Genomic DNA, 19,075 nt, shown 5'->3' on the forward strand with positions numbered 1-19,075 from the left:
GGTATTCGTATAATACATGTATATAATTTGCCGCGAAACTCCGTGGGAGGCACGTCGGGTACTGAAAATTTTATTTAAAAAAACGTATGCTGTATAGCTGCGTTTATTTTATTGCTACGTTATTTAAAATTGAGGATATTTTACGCGTCGGAAGTGGACTTCACCTTGTGCCAGTAATCACTACATTAAAGGTCAATAGATTTGTCTTATATGCGCACAATCTGATCTACGGTTATTACGTTACTCAACGCAAGCGTTTCGAAATTGCGAGTAGCCCGAAGTACTGGAATTATTTAATACGAGTATCTGCTTAAACAAATGTAACAAACGGCGGGCGATTAAGTTTCTCCGCAAGGGCGGAAAACCGCCGTCTTCCAACCTAAGCAAACGCTCGGTTAGACGGGAGAATATGGAAAAGCCGGCTCTTGAAACCCTTGAGTTTTGACGCAACCTTTTAGCCGAAAGTCGAACAGTACGAGCTCAGCTCATTGTCGGTAATGAACCGATATTTCAGCCAGATACTCGAGAATTTGAAGAAGAGAACAAGAAAAACGGATATACGCGAGGAAGTTTCTATTATGTATTTCCCCTGGCGGCAAAGAACACACATGTCGTGTCCCTGGACTGGATGAATGGATGGGTAAAGAGTTTTTTTCAAGTTTAAAGTCACATCTGCTGGCGCCGTGTCTCGTGCCTTCTGCCCTTGCATGACTTCTCGGGACAAGTTTTATCTTTCTTTCTTCACATTCGCATCTCTCCCGGACTTATTTCTAGTCATTGGGTGATGATTCGCTGGAGAGGTGATGAAATAATTCAACATTAACGCGTTTCGGAAGATCCCAAGACAGCGTCAATCGCGTGTCTGTCCTTCGTCCTCTGGCTCGGCCAGACTTGGTGGTTCACCACTCCTTCGGATCAAATGCCCGTCTTCACACGAAAGACGAAAAATGATGAAATGACAAAGACGAGTGGAAAAGTCGAGGATTAAGCCGGGCTCTTCAGCCACGCAGGCACGTAGAGGGGCACATAAAGAGAGAGAGAGAGAGAGAGCGAGAGAAGTTTTGCAGAGCTCGGACTATTTTAGGCGAGATCAAACGGACACGGACCCTGCGTCTCCATCGGTGCATCAACCACCGCGCGCATCCCTTCGCTTTACATAGACGCATGTGTGTATACCCGGTATAAATTGCAACAGCGTAGTAAGAAAAAACCCAATTTAAAGAAAAAATATCATTCCGGGAATCGCTCGATGGGCGCCGCGAGGCTTGCAGAAACGCCCGGCTGCATAACTCCGAAAATTTCCTAAACCCGAACACAAGAATCACCGCGCCTCTTATTTCTCATTCCTCTTTCGCATCCAAGAACCTTTGGAATTTAGCACAGTCGTTGTTGCCGCACCGGGGAATGGCGGAATTCCGAAGCAGGGAGAACAATGAGAATGGCTCTTGGTTTCATTCACAGGTATTGCTCTGATGGGCTAAATTTAACGCAAGTATTTTCTACTGTCCGAATCGAATCTGTATTTGAGCAGCCTGCGGTGTTCCGCTTGAATTTTTCAAATCGTCATCTTTGTACGGGACATTTTCGAGGCGCAGTGTGGCTCGAAGGTTGAAGATGAGAGTCAATCTCTGAAACAGATTTTTAGATTTGAGAAGAATTTCGTTAATTTTCGACAATAACGGTATAATAAACACTGACTTGGAAGCCCCTGCAGCGAGACTGAGCTTAAGCGTCGATTTTCTCAAACCCGCGGTAATGATATTCCCAAAGAAATAACGAAGAATGTAGCAAATGACCGAACGACCAATCAAAGAATCGAATATCAAGCCCATAAAAACATTAGCACCCGGTAATATTTCATTCGGGTATGCGGGAGTGGAGGATCCGAAAATTTGGATCTTCTTTCATTGCGCTCAGCTGTCAGTCGGTAATGATCATTGATTTACGGCGCGTGTACCCTTCACCTCTTAAGGGTTTCTCCACTCTTCCAATGCTTAGGAAGTCTTCGGTGTTACCTTACCCTGCAAGTTGGAGTCGGTTTGACTCTGCGTCGCGTTCCCGCTCTTGACATCGGACACTCAAGACACTCCGACTGCTGCATCTTCGCCCGGTTAAGATGCTGCGAGCCGCTGAGAGGGCTGGACCAAACCTCTTTTCATTCGAAACGAACGCAGGAGAGTAGCTACTTTACCCGCCCAGATGGCTTCACTTTTTTCGGTATGCATACATTTTCGGCAAAGTTCAGAGGGCCAAGATCTCTCCAATAAATCATCGTTCGGATTAGAATTTCGAGAAAATGGATCTACGGCATTCTCAGAAGTAAAGTTTCGAGTTTTGTTTTAAAACCAGTTGAAAACGGTGATGGAAATTACTGCGGTGACCAGAATCTCGGGTAATATTGTATTATTATATTTTTGTGTCGAGGACAAATTATCTATTCGCGCGGGGAAATGAACTCGCGCGCTTTTAGAATTGACTCCTTCTAATTCCTTCCCACGAGAGATTCTCGCCGAGAATAATTCATGCCCACCTCGAGCTAAAGTTCGCAGGTGTAACACTTGCTGAATAAAAATTAACCCGCCATTCTGGCGCCCAGGTACAACGTCGCATTGACGAGATGTCAAACGGACGTTTTCTTTTTTTCATTCACGAATGTAACGTCAACCCTACGTCTACCTTCCATAAACATCCGTCGGATCTTTGCATCCATGATGCCTAATATAATTCAATCAGACTATACTTCTCTGCAGTTTATTATATGAGAATAAGCTGCACAAAAATAACGCTTAGAAAACGAAAGCTCCATTAGAATTGGACCGCTGGGGGCGCTGGTCAAAGCGTTGAAATATTCGAACAGGAAGTTTGCGAATCGTTCGGCGTATCGATGTTTCTATCGAATTTTCCAATCCTCATTCGGTGCACATTCTCACTTTGATTTTGCATTCAGCTCGTGGAGCGCACGCGTGGTCATCAGCCGGGGGCAGAAGGGAGGAATAACGTGCACGCGGTACGCGGGTCGTGACTCCGCGGCTTTCAGCTAATAATTGGCACCGGGCATTTATACGCTCACAACCAACCGCGCGTTATTGGCAACCTACGCGCAATCCTCATTTACCAGCAATTTAGCACCCGCGACACACACGCGTTCCTCCAGGAGCTTCTTCGCTGCAGGTACAAGGTATAAATCTCAGGCAAGAGTTTGCTTCTTGCAATCCTTGAACTTACGTGCAACTTCCGATTCTTTCAGCCACCACCGAATGAAACATGGAAATCTTTTTTCACGCGTGTTAAATACCTGTATGTGGAAAACATGTCAATCCGCCGAGGTTTTAGAGGCAAAACTTGAGAACATAATTATCCACACGGTCCCTGAATTTATTTTCTGGCACAGATTGCGTAATCTCCGCAACGTACTGGTGTGTGAAAGGTTTGACACACCTATGTACGTACCTTACTATACGTCCTGTCGAACACACCGGGTTATACGAGTCTACCTATTGCAGCGTTGCGATCAAACCAGACCGACGCTGTCTCATTAGTGCCGTCCGTCAGTCACCTCTGCAGCGTCTAACCATCTCTTTTCTTTTACCATCCCAGAGCCTATTCTTGCCCTAGTGTGTCGCTCGTTAAATTACTTTAATGCTTTGCCGCCCTCGAAGATTTTTCAAATATTTATTTACTCTAATCTTTTTTCATCGTGTAAACTACAACAGACGTACATAATTCCGAACCGTATTACACGTACCTGTAATCTACAGGGTACATATATAGATGTATGCTGTCGCAAGTGTACAGAAAGTGGCAAACGGTGAAAGTGTAATGAGATTAGACGGACGATATATAATTTTGATAAATGGATTTCAATGGTGCAGGGAATAATTGATCGACGAGCAAAGTCTGTGCATCGGATATTCATTTATTTCTGGTATTGGTACGACGGTGAATGAAAAAAATATCGCTATAATTCATCAGGCTGTGATCTTTGAAATAGATCTCAGCACGTGCGAGGATGAGATAGGGGGTAGTGCACGGTGGAGGGTGTTGAAAAATGACTAAACGAATTTGAAGAGAGCGATAAGCGGCTGGAAGCATCGCGGCACAGGCGGTCGTGCACCTGGAGCCCGCGAAGTTGTCAGATGAATAGGCCGTTGGCGGAAGGGCATAGAGATATCGGGCGTAACAGCAGCAGCAGCAGCAGCGGCAGTGGCGGTAACAGTTTGGTTGCAGCAGAAGCCAGAAGACACCGGAAGTTGGCACAAGTTCCTCTCCATGTCTGAAGACACACACGTATGTATAAGATCAGATGAGCCGCTGCTGGTTAAAAAAAATCAAAAGAGGAGAGAGTGAGAGAGAGAGAGAGAGAGAGAAAGGTGAAAAAAGGAGAGAAAAAAAAACACGCCAGAAAAACTACACCCCGGTGTAGTTTTTTTCACCACGTTTTTTCCCTTCATTTTCAAGATCGGAGATGCTAAGGTGGCGTGAATTTTAATTAGTGACGCGTTGATTGGCTCCGCTACGCCCCCGGGGCTAAGAGTAGCTGCTGTGGTAGTGAAGTACAAGGTACGGGAACCAGTCTCTGTACTCGAGGGCATCCCTGCATGTGCCACCCCGTCGCCCTTGCGTTAAGTCTGGGCGGAAAACGTGGCCGAACAATTTGTTGGAATTAGAAATAACCGAAAACACGCGGTGCTGGTGAGGTCTGGTCCCGGTCTCCGCCTCCGTTGCTCTTCTCTTCTTTTCCGTCGCGGTCTTCAGCCCAACGTACCGCGGCAGTCAACTCGAATTACGTCTTTTGGAAACGTGATCTCGTTATATGTGCCACTCGCGTATTTTGATTTCAAACAAATTCCCCTCTCGACACGCCACAACGTACGTCCGCGACGACCGCCGTGTCGTCGCACTTTTTATTTAATCGTGAAAAGAGAAGGTGATCTGTGCAGCTAACCTAGCAAAAAAAAAAGATAAAAAATCTGTAAGACGCCGCGTGAATATTGCTCTTTTCTCTTACCTGTCGGACCGGCAGCCGAGGTACAAAAGAAAAAAGACTGGTCGCCTGGCAGTCACTTTGTGCCGTTTCAACGTACACCGAGAGCTATGCAATCTGCAGCCTTAGAGCGGGGACCACTCCTGTAACAAATCGAAGCTTTTAAGCTTTATGTATCGCGTCGGTTGTGAGATATGAAAACGCGTCTTCGACCATGCGTATCTGCGCTGCGGGACCGTAACTTTCGGGAGAAATATTGTTTGTTCTTCTGGTTATTTTAGCGCACTCAACACGAACGGCGGACGAAAAAAGTAATTGCATTAGCTTCAATCCACCTCGCCGACAACGCGGTGCACCCCCTTGAAAGGTTGAAGCGATGTCTGATTCGTTCTCAACTCGACTGGACGAATATACGCCAGCCGCGCGGGTCATTCGCTTTATAGATCTTTTTTTTCTGACAACAACTGAAATAGCGGATTTATTTGGCGACCTCGAAAATTCAAAGCTCTACCGGCTCCTCGAAATCAGGCACGACTCTGTACAGTATTTACCCAGCTAGTATATGTGCGCATCGCAAGAGGTACAGAAAAGAGCCCCCGAGCGATGCCAGACGCAGTTCGTCGCTATTTTCACCCGGGCTTTTATTATTCCACGGCTGAGTGAAGCAGGTGCGCGTATAGTGCGAAAATAATGAAATTATAAACCACGATTCCTTGCCTTGAGGAATACTTTCTTTAAAAATTACGGAGAATGTGCTAAGGAGAGGCAGGAGCCAGACTTCTTGCAGTTGGGTTACCGGTTTTGAGCAATACTAGAGTAAAAACTTCTTTCATCCAGTTTAAAAGAATTTGATTCCGAACTTCGGAGATCGTGTAGCTGAATTCTCATCAAACTAAAAAAAAAAAAAAATTTGTAAACTTCCAAAATCGGATAAATGAAAATTCCAAGATTATTATCCAGGTGCAATACTCCTCGGCATATGAGACCTGCATATGGTATTCCATCTCCTCTCACGCTCTCATCCCACGTCCTCCATGGTCTTACAAACTTCAAAAGCACCGTGCTTGATTAATTCAGTCGGAATTGAGCTGCATAAGCGTACATGCATACTTCTAGTGAACGCCAAGTAAATTACAGAGCATCGTTATTACGCAACTCGAGTCTTAATGTGAAGTTCACCCACTTGCCTGTGCAGCGAGAATCGAAGCGAAGAAAGGATTGACCATCCACATAACTGGCACATACCTGTACCGTAAGGTGCGAGCGTACTCGACAGCGTACATAAAATTTGTATAAGTAGGTTGGTGCCCATAGCGCACAGGTGCAGCATGGAGTGATGTACTTGACTCCTTCGCTCCTTGAAAGATGTCGGCCTCCACTTCGGAGCTGGGCGGCGTCTTTAAGCTTTGGTAGACACCACGGGGAACAAGTATATCTATATCTACCCGTGCGTATGAATGTAAAAGATTATACGTACGTATTTTCCAGCCAGGACGTGGCAGCAGCATTTCCGATGCGGCAGATAAGAGGATAGAAATGATAATTATTTACATAGCGACTGTCAAGTGTGCAGCAAGATTCTATTCGGGAGGTATGGGACAGACAGATGGATCACATCACACCTAGAGGCACATTCCAACAAACTTCGTGACAAATGTAACTACGAGCACGATGAACGACTGCTTGTAGATGCAAGGTGTTGGACGCTTCCTGTTGTACCGTATACAGAGGTAAGACTTGGATATTGGAACCAATTTTACTTCCGAGTGTGTCATATGCGCCAGATTATCATCCATTTCTAGCTAAGAGTAAAAATTTATTTGTCAATTTGAGAACCACGGTAATTTGACAGTTTTATCATAGAATCACGAGATAAATAGCGTACTTTCAAGTACACCTAAAATAGGACGAGTTTTTATTAATAGATCCAAGCTTCTTGGCGGAAGTTATTTGAAGTTACCTACTTCGTATAAGCTACTGCTGCAGAGATTCGTCTTTTAATTTCCTCTTACACCAGGTACACGGCGGGCGGACAAATTGACGAGTTATCCAATAAATTGTATACCTCCATTCATCTTTGATCTTTCAACATTCCAGTGTTTCCATTGCTCTCTGGCAATTAATCTTGAATAATAATCTATAAAAATCTAGTCGGCGTTTAAATACTTCGAACGTTATTTTTTCACAGATCAAACACTGTATAAACTTGAACATTGTTGATCGTTGAGTATTAGAATCGTTTGACTGACCTGTAGACAGATAAAGTCGAGGCTTATAATATTACTGCGAAGCCGGAAAGAAAGAAAATTCAAAGTTCACGTGACATCATATCAATGCAGAAGGTTTCAATGCCAAAGACATCGGTTGCATAACAGGACAGCCTTCATCCGGCCTACAAAAAAGCGAAATTTTTCTCTTGAAAAAGCGACGTACGTAATCAGCGCTAAACCGCGAATGCGGCGGATCGCGCGTCATGCCAGAATCTCAAATAAACGAAATTGGAGGCTGCCGGGATAGGGGACCGTCTAAATGCGGTGGTCGCTGTGTCATCGTCTGGATACGCGCCTGCGAAAAGTCACACGCTGCACTAGCGCGGATTTTAAACTCAGGATGCCTGCGGGCACGAAGAGCTTTGAGTTACTCCTTAACTCGGAGCTTGAAGCTTCAGCTGCAGGCTGAATCGCCCTGCACCGTCCGACCGGCTAGCTGACCACACGCAACCCCGAGGCAGCCTCCCCCTCCTTGCCCCCTATTTAATCTTATTCTACATCAAGTTTATCTCCAGCTCCGCTTCGTTATATTTACTCTCTCGCCATTGTGAGATCATCCCGAGACGTTTGTTGTATCCGACCACAGCTGCCACCGAGTGCAAAGTTATAGCCGTTGATCTTACGTCAGTCCGGTGAACCCGGAGGGGGAAAACTTCTGACCGCGATTTTTGCGTCTACGCGTGTTTGTTGTTTTTTCGAAATCGAGTTCCACGCCAACTCGTAATGGGCATGGATGCAGCAATTGCAGAGGACGATAGCCGGAAGAAACGACCGCAATTTTACCCTGAAATATGGCGCGTGCGCTGCCGCCGTTTGTTCCTATTATTAAAACAGCATTCGAGTGCTCCCGTTTTAGCACGGGAACGTCTTATGTACTTTTCGCAGACGACAGATGTTTCAGACGAGGGGCGTTTGTTGGTTGCAGCCTTTACTCGCTAAAAATTCCCACCTCGTGTGTTTCTGGGCTTTCGTGCGTGAACCGCGCGAAGCCCACGCGAATAGAAACCGTTCTATACCGTACATACATCGTAGGTGCGTCGAACAGCCGTCCAACTGTCTGCCGCACTTGCAAAAATAGGAATTCTCGCCACCTCCGTGCCCCCCTTGCCCCCCGCCGATCCTCTCGCCCGCGTTTCTCTCGTTTCTTCTCACCTCGCTGGCTATTTTCCTTTGGCTAATCTAGCACTCTTCTTTTCTAGCAATTTTCATTTCCCTTTCTCCGTGCGACTGCATATCGCGAATATCGAGTCGAGCGGATTGAATAATTTTCTTTCGCCGGGTACCTACAGATCCTGCTGGAGGTGGATTAGCTAATGGAATTGATATTCAAATCGACGAATTCCAGAGGTAATGTATTCCACGATGTCCAGAGAGCCGCTCTGCGGAACCGTGCAAACAAAGCTACTGATTTAAAGAGCTGCAGCACGACCTGCTGCCACCCGTTTCACGGGAGACGTTTTTTTCACTCTTTACTCAAGTTTATCTTACCTCCGGATCTTACTTCTGTCGTATTCTGATCGAGACGTCGCGCTGCGCCAACTCGTTCATTTTTAATTACTCAAGAGCCATATACACAAAAAAACCCTAAAGGGGACTGTGTTTGAAGGACTAATGCGTCTGAAACGTGTTTTTTCAGCAGCAAAGTTTCATTGCAATACTTTAAAAACCTTTTTATTCTTCTAGGCATTGTTCAGACAGTCAGGGTTTTCCAGTCGTCGCCAACTCGTCAGGTAGTCACGCTATGCGCTCAAAGCAGGAGATGCTTTGCCAAAGAACATATCGTCTCTGAGGTGGTGCTGAATTACAAAACGCCTTCTTTACCGTATTTTTACCAAATGCACACAATTGCTCAATGAAACGAAACGAAACGTGACCTGTAATAGCTTGAATCCATCAGTTTTCACATCTACTCGTATTCGCATAATTTGCTTGAAATTAACAGCTGATCAGAATTCTCTGCGGGATATTTATTAAGCTACATCTAACGGGGGGGATGAAATTCGGAGCCCAGTCTTTCTTCTTCTTCTTCTTTTGTGTTGATTCCAGTAAACTAAGAAAATTGGGTGGAATAATTTGACCGATTATAGACTCGAGAGACGAGGAAAGCGTATCTGACGCGAATCGCGGTTGTAGTTTCGCTGTTGCTGCACGGTTGATTTATAAGCTCCGCTTGAATCCTGGGCCCCTTTGTCACGGTGTGGCACGAACTGTCGTCGGCCAGCAGGAGACTGTTAATTTCTCGCAATGTTTTCCGCGCCGCGTTATAACACGAGTCTGCGGTCGCCTCGACGTAATTCCAGTAGCAATTGTGGTGACTCGAGATGTATAATGTAAGCTCATGAGGTACGCGACTTGAATCGCAAACGAAATCCTGAATTATTCGCTGCGTCCTTTTTCGCTCGCCTGGTTGGAGCCGCGCGAAGTATCGCGTCTGCGGTCGACCGATATCGAGTTTTCGTAACATTTTTTTCCTCAATCGCATCAGGCATGATACGTTCACACATTCAAGCTTCCAGTAGGCGCAAATACACGCAACAAGAATCTGAGTACGCTTTATTCCACTGAATAATAATCCGCTCTTGTAAATGCTGAAATAGTTGCACATGGTTGAGATATTCGACTCACGCAATTATTTCGCAACCTTGAAACTTCAATTTGTATTCTAATTATGCACGTCTGTGCAGTTAAATTCTCTTTTAGATCTGCACCGTCGTACGAAACATTTTGTAGATATCGCAATCGTGCTTAGACAGATTTAAACTAATTACAGCAAATATTAGTGTAATCTTGTGCGCAATTCAATTATCTGCAAAAATCAGATACCTCTATTATGTTAAACAGGTTGAAGAAACCTTCTCAACTTTTATAATACCCGGCTTGACAATGGCGTTCATATGAATTCTTGGTGGATTGATGCCAATTGCTGTTCACAAATCTCCACAAAATTGAACATGCATAGCGAAAATTGTTTAACACGGTGAAGTAACAATGCTCACGAAATACGTGACTGAAACGCTCCGTACCCGAGACGGAAAGCCACGAACAAAATAATTCTTCACTTCCGCATGTAAAACATGAACAAAGTTTGTCAAGACACACGTCGGCGAACCGGAAGAACGCGGGTGCGTGACCCGTCGATCCCTTTCGCAGTCTAGGGAGAGGTTCTCGAGCGGTCATCGACTCATTCTTCGGTGTCAGACACGTCCTAATCGTGTTTCTATTGTTTACAAGAAACGTACTACGCAGTTGTACCTGATCAGACGTAGGCGTGTACGTAAGCTCTGGACGACACTCGGACCGGATGATAAATAATGAAACGTTGACAATCGATACGTGTATGGTGGATATGGGACTGATGGGGAAAAAAATAAATAAGCATCACCAAAATCATAGCTTGGATGAAGTGAGTGAAGTACCTTCAAAGATTGAACGATTGATCGGAACGCTGGAAAAAGAATGAATTTATACACGTAACTTGCAACAAAATAAAAATAAATAACACATCAATCTATGCCCCACAATGTTTATTACTTGGGTTTGCAACCAAAATACTGATGAGCCGCGAAGGGCGCTGAGATATATCGATTGATTAGCTCTGACCAATGCATTCTTTATTTCTTTTGACGTCGAATTAGTACGCAGAGGGTCATTTAAATCGATTGGAAAAGAATAAATTTGCGAAGATGAAGTTAGATTGAGCCCGTTGAATTTTTTCAGTTCATTTTTAATGGATTTTGAAAAATGCTGGATTCAAGTTATCTTAACGGCCATACATGCACGGGAATTTTCAATAGTGGGGTGAGTGGAGAAAAAGAATTCACACACTTCTAGAAATCGATTGAGTTTCGGCTGATTATTTGATGTGCCTTAATTAAAGTCCAAGTGTTCAGGCCTCAGTGTGTAGTAATTTGACAAGTTAACAAATAGTGTAAAAGTGAAAGATGAGAAGAAACGAAGAAGTATGATTAAACATTGTATATTAATTCTGATAACTATAACATGACAGAGAAATGTAATATACATGGCTATGAGCAGGATTCAAGAAATAATATATTTCATATGATCATTATCGTAGTAAGTTAGGGTAGTGAAAGTTCTGGTGTGCGTACAAATGCCATGCGCCTCTGGAACATACACAAAATGATGTTTCATGATGTATTGTGACTATTTTATGTAACCTGAATTGCAATGAATAAATAATTGATTTCCCATACATCATTTTTACTCTATCAGCTTATGTTTCGACAAAGATTTGAACTCCTTTCTCGTAATATTTGGGATATGATAAATCTGGAAGTATCGTATGATGACGGCCTGAGATAAAGAGTTCTGCTCGATAATCAAGCGAAAAAAGGGAATAACCTACAACCATAATCCACCGTTGGATTGTAAGTGACATTTTTCGGTATTTTAGTGAGTGCTGGAATAAATTCCTCTATGCACTATTCCGACGTAATTTTGCGAGAGAAATCGATTGGGCGCAGTCCCAATACGCTGCGATCAACGGATCAAAAGTTACAGCCAAAAAACCAGAACCTGTGTTTTCGGCATTTTTCAGCAGGTGCTTTTTCCTTCGTAATTTCTCTCCTGTTGATGCCACGCTCTTTTCGCTGCGTTTTCTGAGTTCCTTGGAGTTCAATTGGCCGAAAAAGAGTCATACGAATCAATTCAGAGACGAAAAATTTTTTGGACAAAAAAAAAGGAAGGTTAACCCCTTTGCATTTTTGGCGAAAATTTTCGCGATTTTCAAAAGTGCTGGAATCGATTCTTTCAGGCACTATTCCGACGTAATTTTGCGAGAGAAATCGATAGGGCGCAGTCCCAATACGCTGCGATCAACGGATCAAAAGTTACAGCCAAAAAACCAGAACCTGTGTTTTCGACATTTTTCAGCAGGTGCTTTTTCCTTCGTAATTTCTTTCCTGTTGATCCCACCCTCTTTTCGCTGCGTTTTCTGAGTTCCTTGGGTTCCAATTGGTCGGGAAAGAGTCATACGAATCAATTCTGAGACGAAAAATTTTTTGGTCGAAAAAAAAGGAAGGTTAACCCCTTTGTATTTTTGGCGAAAATTTTCGCGATTTTGAAAAGTGCTCGACCAATTTTTTTAGGCACTATTTCCGACGTAATTTTGCGAGAGAATTTGATTGAGCGCAGTCCCAATACGCTGCGATCAACGGATCAAAAGTTACAGCCAAAAAACCAGAACCTGTGTTTTCGACATTTTTCAGCAGGTGCTTTTTCCTTCGTAATTTCTTTCCTGTTGATCCCACCCTCTTTTCGCTGCGTTTTCTGAGTTCCTTGGGTTCCAATTGGTCGGGAAAGAGTCATACGAATCAATTCTGAGACGAAAAATTTTTTGGTCGAAAAAAAAGGAAGGTTAACCCCTTTGTATTTTTGGCGAAAATTTTCGCGATTTTGAAAAGTGCTCGACCAATTTTTTTAGGCACTATTTCCGACGTAATTTTGCGAGAGAATTTGATTGAGCGCAGTCCCAATACGCTGCGATCAACGGATCAAAAGTTACAGCCAAAAAACCAGAACCTGTGTTTTCGACATTTTTCAGCAGGTGCTTTTTCCTTCGTAATTTCTTTCCTGTTGATCCCACCCTCTTTTCGCTGCGTTTTCTGAGTTCCTTGGGTTCCAATTGGTCGGGAAAGAGTCATACGAATCAATTCTGAGACGAAAAATTTTTTGGTCGAAAAAAAAGGAAGGTTAACCCCTTTGTATTTTTGGCGAAAATTTTCGCGATTTTGAAAAGTGCTGGAATCGATTCTTTCAGGCACTATACCGACGTAATTTTGCGAGAGAAATCGATTGGGCGCAGTTCCAATACGCTGCGATCAACGCATCGAAAGTTACAGCCAAAAAACGAAAACCTGAATTTTCGACATTTTTCAGCAGGTGCTTTTTTCCTCGCATCTTCTCTCCCGTTGATCCCCCGCTCCTTTCGCTGCGTTTTCTGAGTTCCTTGGGGTCCAATTGTTCGGGAAAGAGTCTTACGAATCAATTCTGAGACGAAAAATTTTTTGGTCAAAAAAAAAGGAAGGTTAACCCCTTTGTATTTTTGGCGAAAATTTTCGCGATTTTGAAAAGTGCTGGAATCGATTCTTTCAGGCACTATTCCGACGTAATTTTGCGAGAAAAATCGATAGGGCGCAGTCCCAATACGCTGCGATCAACGGATCAAAAGTTACAGCCAAAAAACCAGAACCTGTATTTTCGACATTTTTCAGCAGGTGCTTTTTCCTTCGTAATTTCTCTCCTGTTGATCCCACCCTCTTTTCGCTGCGTTTTCTGAGTTCCTTGGGTTCCAATTGGCCGGAAAAGAGTCATACGAATCAATTCTGAGACGAAAAATTTTTTGGTCGAAAAAAAAGGAAGGTTAACCCCTTTGTATTTTTGGCGAAAATTTTCGCGATTTTGGAAAGTGCTGGAATCGATTCTTTCAGGCACTATTCCGACGTAATTTTGCGAGAGAAATCGATTGGGCGCAGTCCCAATACGCTGCGATCAACGGATCAAAAGTTACAGCCAAAAAACCAGAACCTGTGTTTTCGACATTTTTCAGCAGGTGCTTTTTCCTTCGTAATTTCTCTCCTGTTGATCTCACCCTCTTTTCGCAGCGTTTTCTGAGTTCCTTGGGTTCCAATTGGTCGGGAAAGAGTCTTACGAATCAATTCTGAGACGAAAAATTTTTTGGTCAAAAAAAAAGGAAGGTTAACCCCTTTGTATTTTTGGCGAAAATTTTCGCGATTTTCAAAAGTGCTGGAATAAATTAATTGTGGCACTAATCCAACGTAATTTTGCGAGAGAAATCGATTGGGCGCAGTCCCAATACGCTGCGATCAACGGATCAAAAGTTACAGCCAAAAAACCAGAACCTGTGTTTTCGACATTTTTCAGCAGGTGCTTTTTCCTTCGTAATTTCTTTCCTGTTGATCCCACCCTCTTTTCGCTGCGTTTTCTGAGTTCCTTGGGTTCCAATTGGTCGGGAAAGAGTCATACGAATCAATTCTGAGACGAAAAATTTTTTGGTCGAAAAAAAAGGAAGGTTAACCCCTTTGTATTTTTGGCGAAAATTTTCGCGATTTTGAAAAGTGCTCGACCAATTTTTTTAGGCACTATTTCCGACGTAATTTTGCGAGAGAATTTGATTGAGCGCAGTCCCAATACGCTGCGATCAACGGATCAAAAGTTACAGCCAAAAAACCAGAACCTGTGTTTTCGACATTTTTCAGCAGGTGCTTTTTCCTTCGTAATTTCTTTCCTGTTGATCCCACCCTCTTTTCGCTGCGTTTTCTGAGTTCCTTGGGTTCCAATTGGTCGGGAAAGAGTCATACGAATCAATTCTGAGACGAAAAATTTTTTGGTCGAAAAAAAAGGAAGGTTAACCCCTTTGTATTTTTGGCGAAAATTTTCGCGATTTTGAAAAGTGCTGGAATCGATTCTTTCAGGCACTATACCGACGTAATTTTGCGAGAGAAATCGATTGGGCGCAGTTCCAATACGCTGCGATCAACGCATCGAAAGTTACAGCCAAAAAACGAAAACCTGAATTTTCGACATTTTTCAGCAGGTGCTTTTTTTCCTCGCATCTTCTCTCCCGTTGATCCCCCGCTCCTTTCGCTGCGTTTTCTGAGTTCCTTGGGTTCCAATTGGCCGGAAAAGAGTCATACGAATCAATTCTGAGACGAAAAATTTTTTGGTCAAAAAAAAAGGAAGGTTAACCCCTTTGTATTTTTGGCGAAAATTTTCGCGATTTTCAAAAGTGCTGGAATAAATTAATTGTGGCACTAATCCAACGTAATTTTGCGAGAGAAATCGATTGGGCGCAGTCCCAATACGCTGCGATCAACGGATCAAAAGTTACAGCCAAAAAACCAGAACCTGTGTTTTCGACATTTTTCAGCAGGTGCTTTTTCCTTCGTAATTTCTTTCCTGTTGATCCCACCCTCTTTTCGCTGCGTTTTCTGAGTTCCTTGGGTTCCAATTGGTCGGGAAAGAGTCATACGAATCAATTCTGAGACGAAAAATTTTTTGGTCGAAAAAAAAGGAAGGTTAACCCCTTTGTATTTTTGGCGAAAATTTTCGCGATTTTGAAAAGTGCTCGACCAATTTTTTTAGGCACTATTTCCGACGTAATTTTGCGAGAGAATTTGATTGAGCGCAGTCCCAATACGCTGCGATCAACGGATCAAAAGTTACAGCCAAAAAACCAGAACCTGTGTTTTCGACATTTTTCAGCAGGTGCTTTTTCCTTCGTAATTTCTTTCCTGTTGATCCCACCCTCTTTTCGCTGCGTTTTCTGAGTTCCTTGGGTTCCAATTGGTCGGGAAAGAGTCATACGAATCAATTCTGAGACGAAAAATTTTTTGGTCGAAAAAAAAGGAAGGTTAACCCCTTTGTATTTTTGGCGAAAATTTTCGCGATTTTGAAAAGTGCTGGAATCGATTCTTTCAGGCACTATACCGACGTAATTTTGCGAGAGAAATCGATTGGGCGCAGTTCCAATACGCTGCGATCAACGCATCGAAAGTTACAGCCAAAAAACGAAAACCTGAATTTTCGACATTTTTCAGCAGGTGCTTTTTTCCTCGCATCTTCTCTCCCGTTGATCCCCCGCTCCTTTCGCTGCGTTTTCTGAGTTCCTTGGGGTCCAATTGTTCGGGAAAGAGTCTTACGAATCAATTCTGAGACGAAAAATTTTTTGGTCAAAAAAAAAGGAAGGTTAACCCCTTTGTATTTTTGGCGAAAATTTTCGCGATTTTCAAAAGTGCTGGAATAAATTAATTGTGGCACTAATCCGACGTAATTTTGCGAGAGAAATCGATTGGGCGCGGTCCCAATACGCTGCGATCAACGGATCAAAAGTTACAGCCAAAAAACCAGAACCTGTGTTTTTGACATTTTTCAGCAGGTGCTTTTTCCTTCGTAATTTCTCTCCTGTTGATGCCACGCTCTTTCCGCTGCGTTTTCTGAGTTCCTTGGAGTTTAATTGGCCGGAAAAGAGTCATACGAATCAATTTTGAGACGAAAAATTTTTTGGTCAAAAAAAAAGGAAGGTTAACCCCTTTGTATCTTTGGCGAAAATTTTCGCGATTTTGAAAAGTGCTCGACCAATTTTTTTAGGCACTATTTCCGACGTAATTTTGCGAGAGAATTTGATTGGGCGCAGTCCCAATACGCTGCGATCAACGGATCAAAAGTTACAGCCAAAAAACCAGAACCTGTGTTTTCGACATTTTTCAGCAGGTGCTTTTTCCTTCGTAATTTCTCTCCTGTTGATCTCACCCTCTTTTCGCTGCGTTTTCTGAGTTCCTTGGGTTCCAATTGGTCGGGAAAGAGTCATACGAATCAATTCTGAGACGAAAAATTTTTTGGTCAAAAAAAAAGGAAGGTTAACCCCTTTGTATTTTTGGCGAAAATTTTCGCGATTTTCAAAAGTGCTGGAATAAATTAATTGTGGCACTAATCCGACGTAATTTTGCGAGAGAAATCGATTGGGCGCGGTCCCAATACGCTGCGATCAACGGATCAAAAGTTACAGCCAAAAAACCAGAACCTGTGTTTTTGACATTTTTCAGCAGGTGCTTTTTCCTTCGTAATTTCTCTCCTGTTGATGCCACGCTCTTTTCGCTGCGTTTTCTGAGTTCCTTGGAGTTCAATTGGCCGGAAAAGAGTCATACGAATCAATTCTGAGACGAAAAATTTTTTGGTCAAAAAAAAAGGAAGGTTAACCCCTTTGTATTTTTGGCGAAAATTTTTGCGGTTTTGAAAAGTGCTGGAATCGATTCTTTCAGGCACTATTCCGACGTAATTTCGCGAGAGAAATTGATTGGGCGCAGTCCCAATACGCTGCGATCAACGGATCAAAAGTTACAGCCAAAAAACCAGAACCAGTGTTTTCGACATTTTTCAGCAGGTGCTTTTTCCTTCGTAATTTCTCTCCTGTTGATGCCACGCTCTTTTCGCTGCGTTTTCTGAGTTCCTTGGAGTTTAATTGGCCGGAAAAGAGTCATACGAATCAATTCTGAGACGAAAAATTTTTTGGTCAAAAAAAAAGGAAGGGTAACCCCTTTGTATTTTTGGCGAAAATTTTCGCGGTTTTGAAAAGTGCTGGAATCGATTCTTTCAGGCACTATTCCGACGTAATTTTGCGAGAGAAATCGATAGGGCGCAGTCCCAATACGCTGCGATCAACGGATCAAAAGTTACAGCCAAAAAACCAGAACCTGTGTTTTCGACATTTTTCAGCAGGTGCTTTTTCCTTCGTAATTTCTCTCCTGTTGATCCCACCCTCTTTTCGCTGCGTTTTCTGAGTTCCTTGGGTTCCAATTGGTCGGGAAAAAGTCATACGAATCAATTCTGAGACGAAAAATTTTTTGGTCGAAAAAAAAGGAAGGTTAACCCCTTTGTATTTTTGGCGAAAATTTTCGCGATTTCGAAAAGTGCTCGACCAATTTTTTTAGGCACTATTTCCGACGTAATTTTGCGAGAGAATTTGATTGGGCGCAGTCCCAATACGCTGCGATCAACGGATCAAAAGTTACAGCCAAAAAACCAGAACCTGTGTTTTCGACATTTTTCAGCAGGTGCTTTTTCCTTCGTAATTTCTCTCCTATTGATGCCACGCTCTTTTCGCTGCGTTTTCTGAGTTCCTTGGAGTTTAATTGGCCGGAAAAGAGTCATACGAATCAATTCTGAGACGAAAAATTTTTTGGTCAAAAAAAAAGGAAGGGTAACCCCTTTGTATTTTTGGCGAAAATTTTCGCGGTTTTGAAAAGTGCTGGAATCGATTCTTTCAGGCACTATTCCGACGTAATTTTGCGAGAGAAATCGATAGGGCGCAGTCCCAATACGCTGCGATCAACGGATCAAAAGTTACAGCCAAAAAACCAGAACCTGTGTTTTCGACATTTTTCAGCAGGTGCTTTTTCCTTCGTAATTTCTCTCCTGTTGATCCCACCCTCTTTTCGCTGCGTTTTCTGAGTTCCTTGGGTTCCAATTGGTCGGGTAAGAGTCATACGAATCAATTCTGAGACGAAAAATTTTTTTGTCAAAAAAAAAGGAAGGTTAACCCCTTTGTATTTTTGGCGAAAATTTTCGCGATTTTCAAAAGTGCTGGAATAAATTAATTGTGGCACTAATCCGACGTAATTTCGCGAGAGAAATCGATTGGGCGCAGTCCCAATACGCTGCGATCAACGGATCAAAAGTTACAGCCAAAAAATTAGAACCTGTGTTTTCGACATTTTTCAGCAGGTGCTTTTTCCTTCGTAATTTCTCTCCTGTTGATGCCACGCTCTTTTCGCTGCGTTTTCTGAGTTCCTTGGGGTCCAATTGGTCGGGAAAGAGTCATACGAATCAATTCTGAGACGAAAAATTTTTTGGTCAAAAAAAAAGGAAGGTTAACCCCTTTGTATTTTTGGCGAAAATCTTCGCGATTTTCAAAAGTGCTGGAATAAATTAATTGTGGCACTAATCCGACGTAATTTTGCGAGAGAAATCGATTGGGCGCAGTTCCAATACGCTGCGATCAACGCATCGAAAGTTACAGCCAAAAAACGAAAACCTGAATTTTCGACATTTTTCAGCAGGTGCTTTTTTCCTCGCATCTTCTCTCCCGTTGATCCCCCGCTCCTTTCGCTGCGTTTTCTGAGTTCCTTGGGGTCCAATTGTTCGGGAAAGAGTCATACGAATCAATTCTGAGACGAAAAATTTTTTGGTCAAAAAAAAAGAAAGGTTAACCCCTTTGTATTTTTGGCGAAAATTTTCGCGATTTTGAAAAGTGCTCGACCAATTTTTTTAGGCACTATTTCCG

The 19,075-nt window shown here is 43.0% G+C and overlaps 1 long non-coding RNA gene across 1 annotated transcript; it reads left to right on the top strand.

The window, feature by feature from the left end:
* Window positions 1–3,550: 3,550 nt before the first annotated feature.
* Window positions 3,551–11,440, top strand: LOC124307459 (uncharacterized). Its single transcript, XR_006908824.1, has 3 exons — window positions 3,551–4,287; window positions 8,454–8,601; window positions 8,938–11,440. It is a non-coding gene; the product is annotated as an uncharacterized LOC124307459 (long non-coding RNA).
* Window positions 11,441–19,075: the final 7,635 nt, after the last annotated feature.

Source organism: Neodiprion virginianus, chromosome 6, assembly GCF_021901495.1.
Source record: "Neodiprion virginianus isolate iyNeoVirg1 chromosome 6, iyNeoVirg1.1, whole genome shotgun sequence".
NCBI lineage: Eukaryota > Metazoa > Arthropoda > Insecta > Hymenoptera > Diprionidae > Neodiprion > Neodiprion virginianus.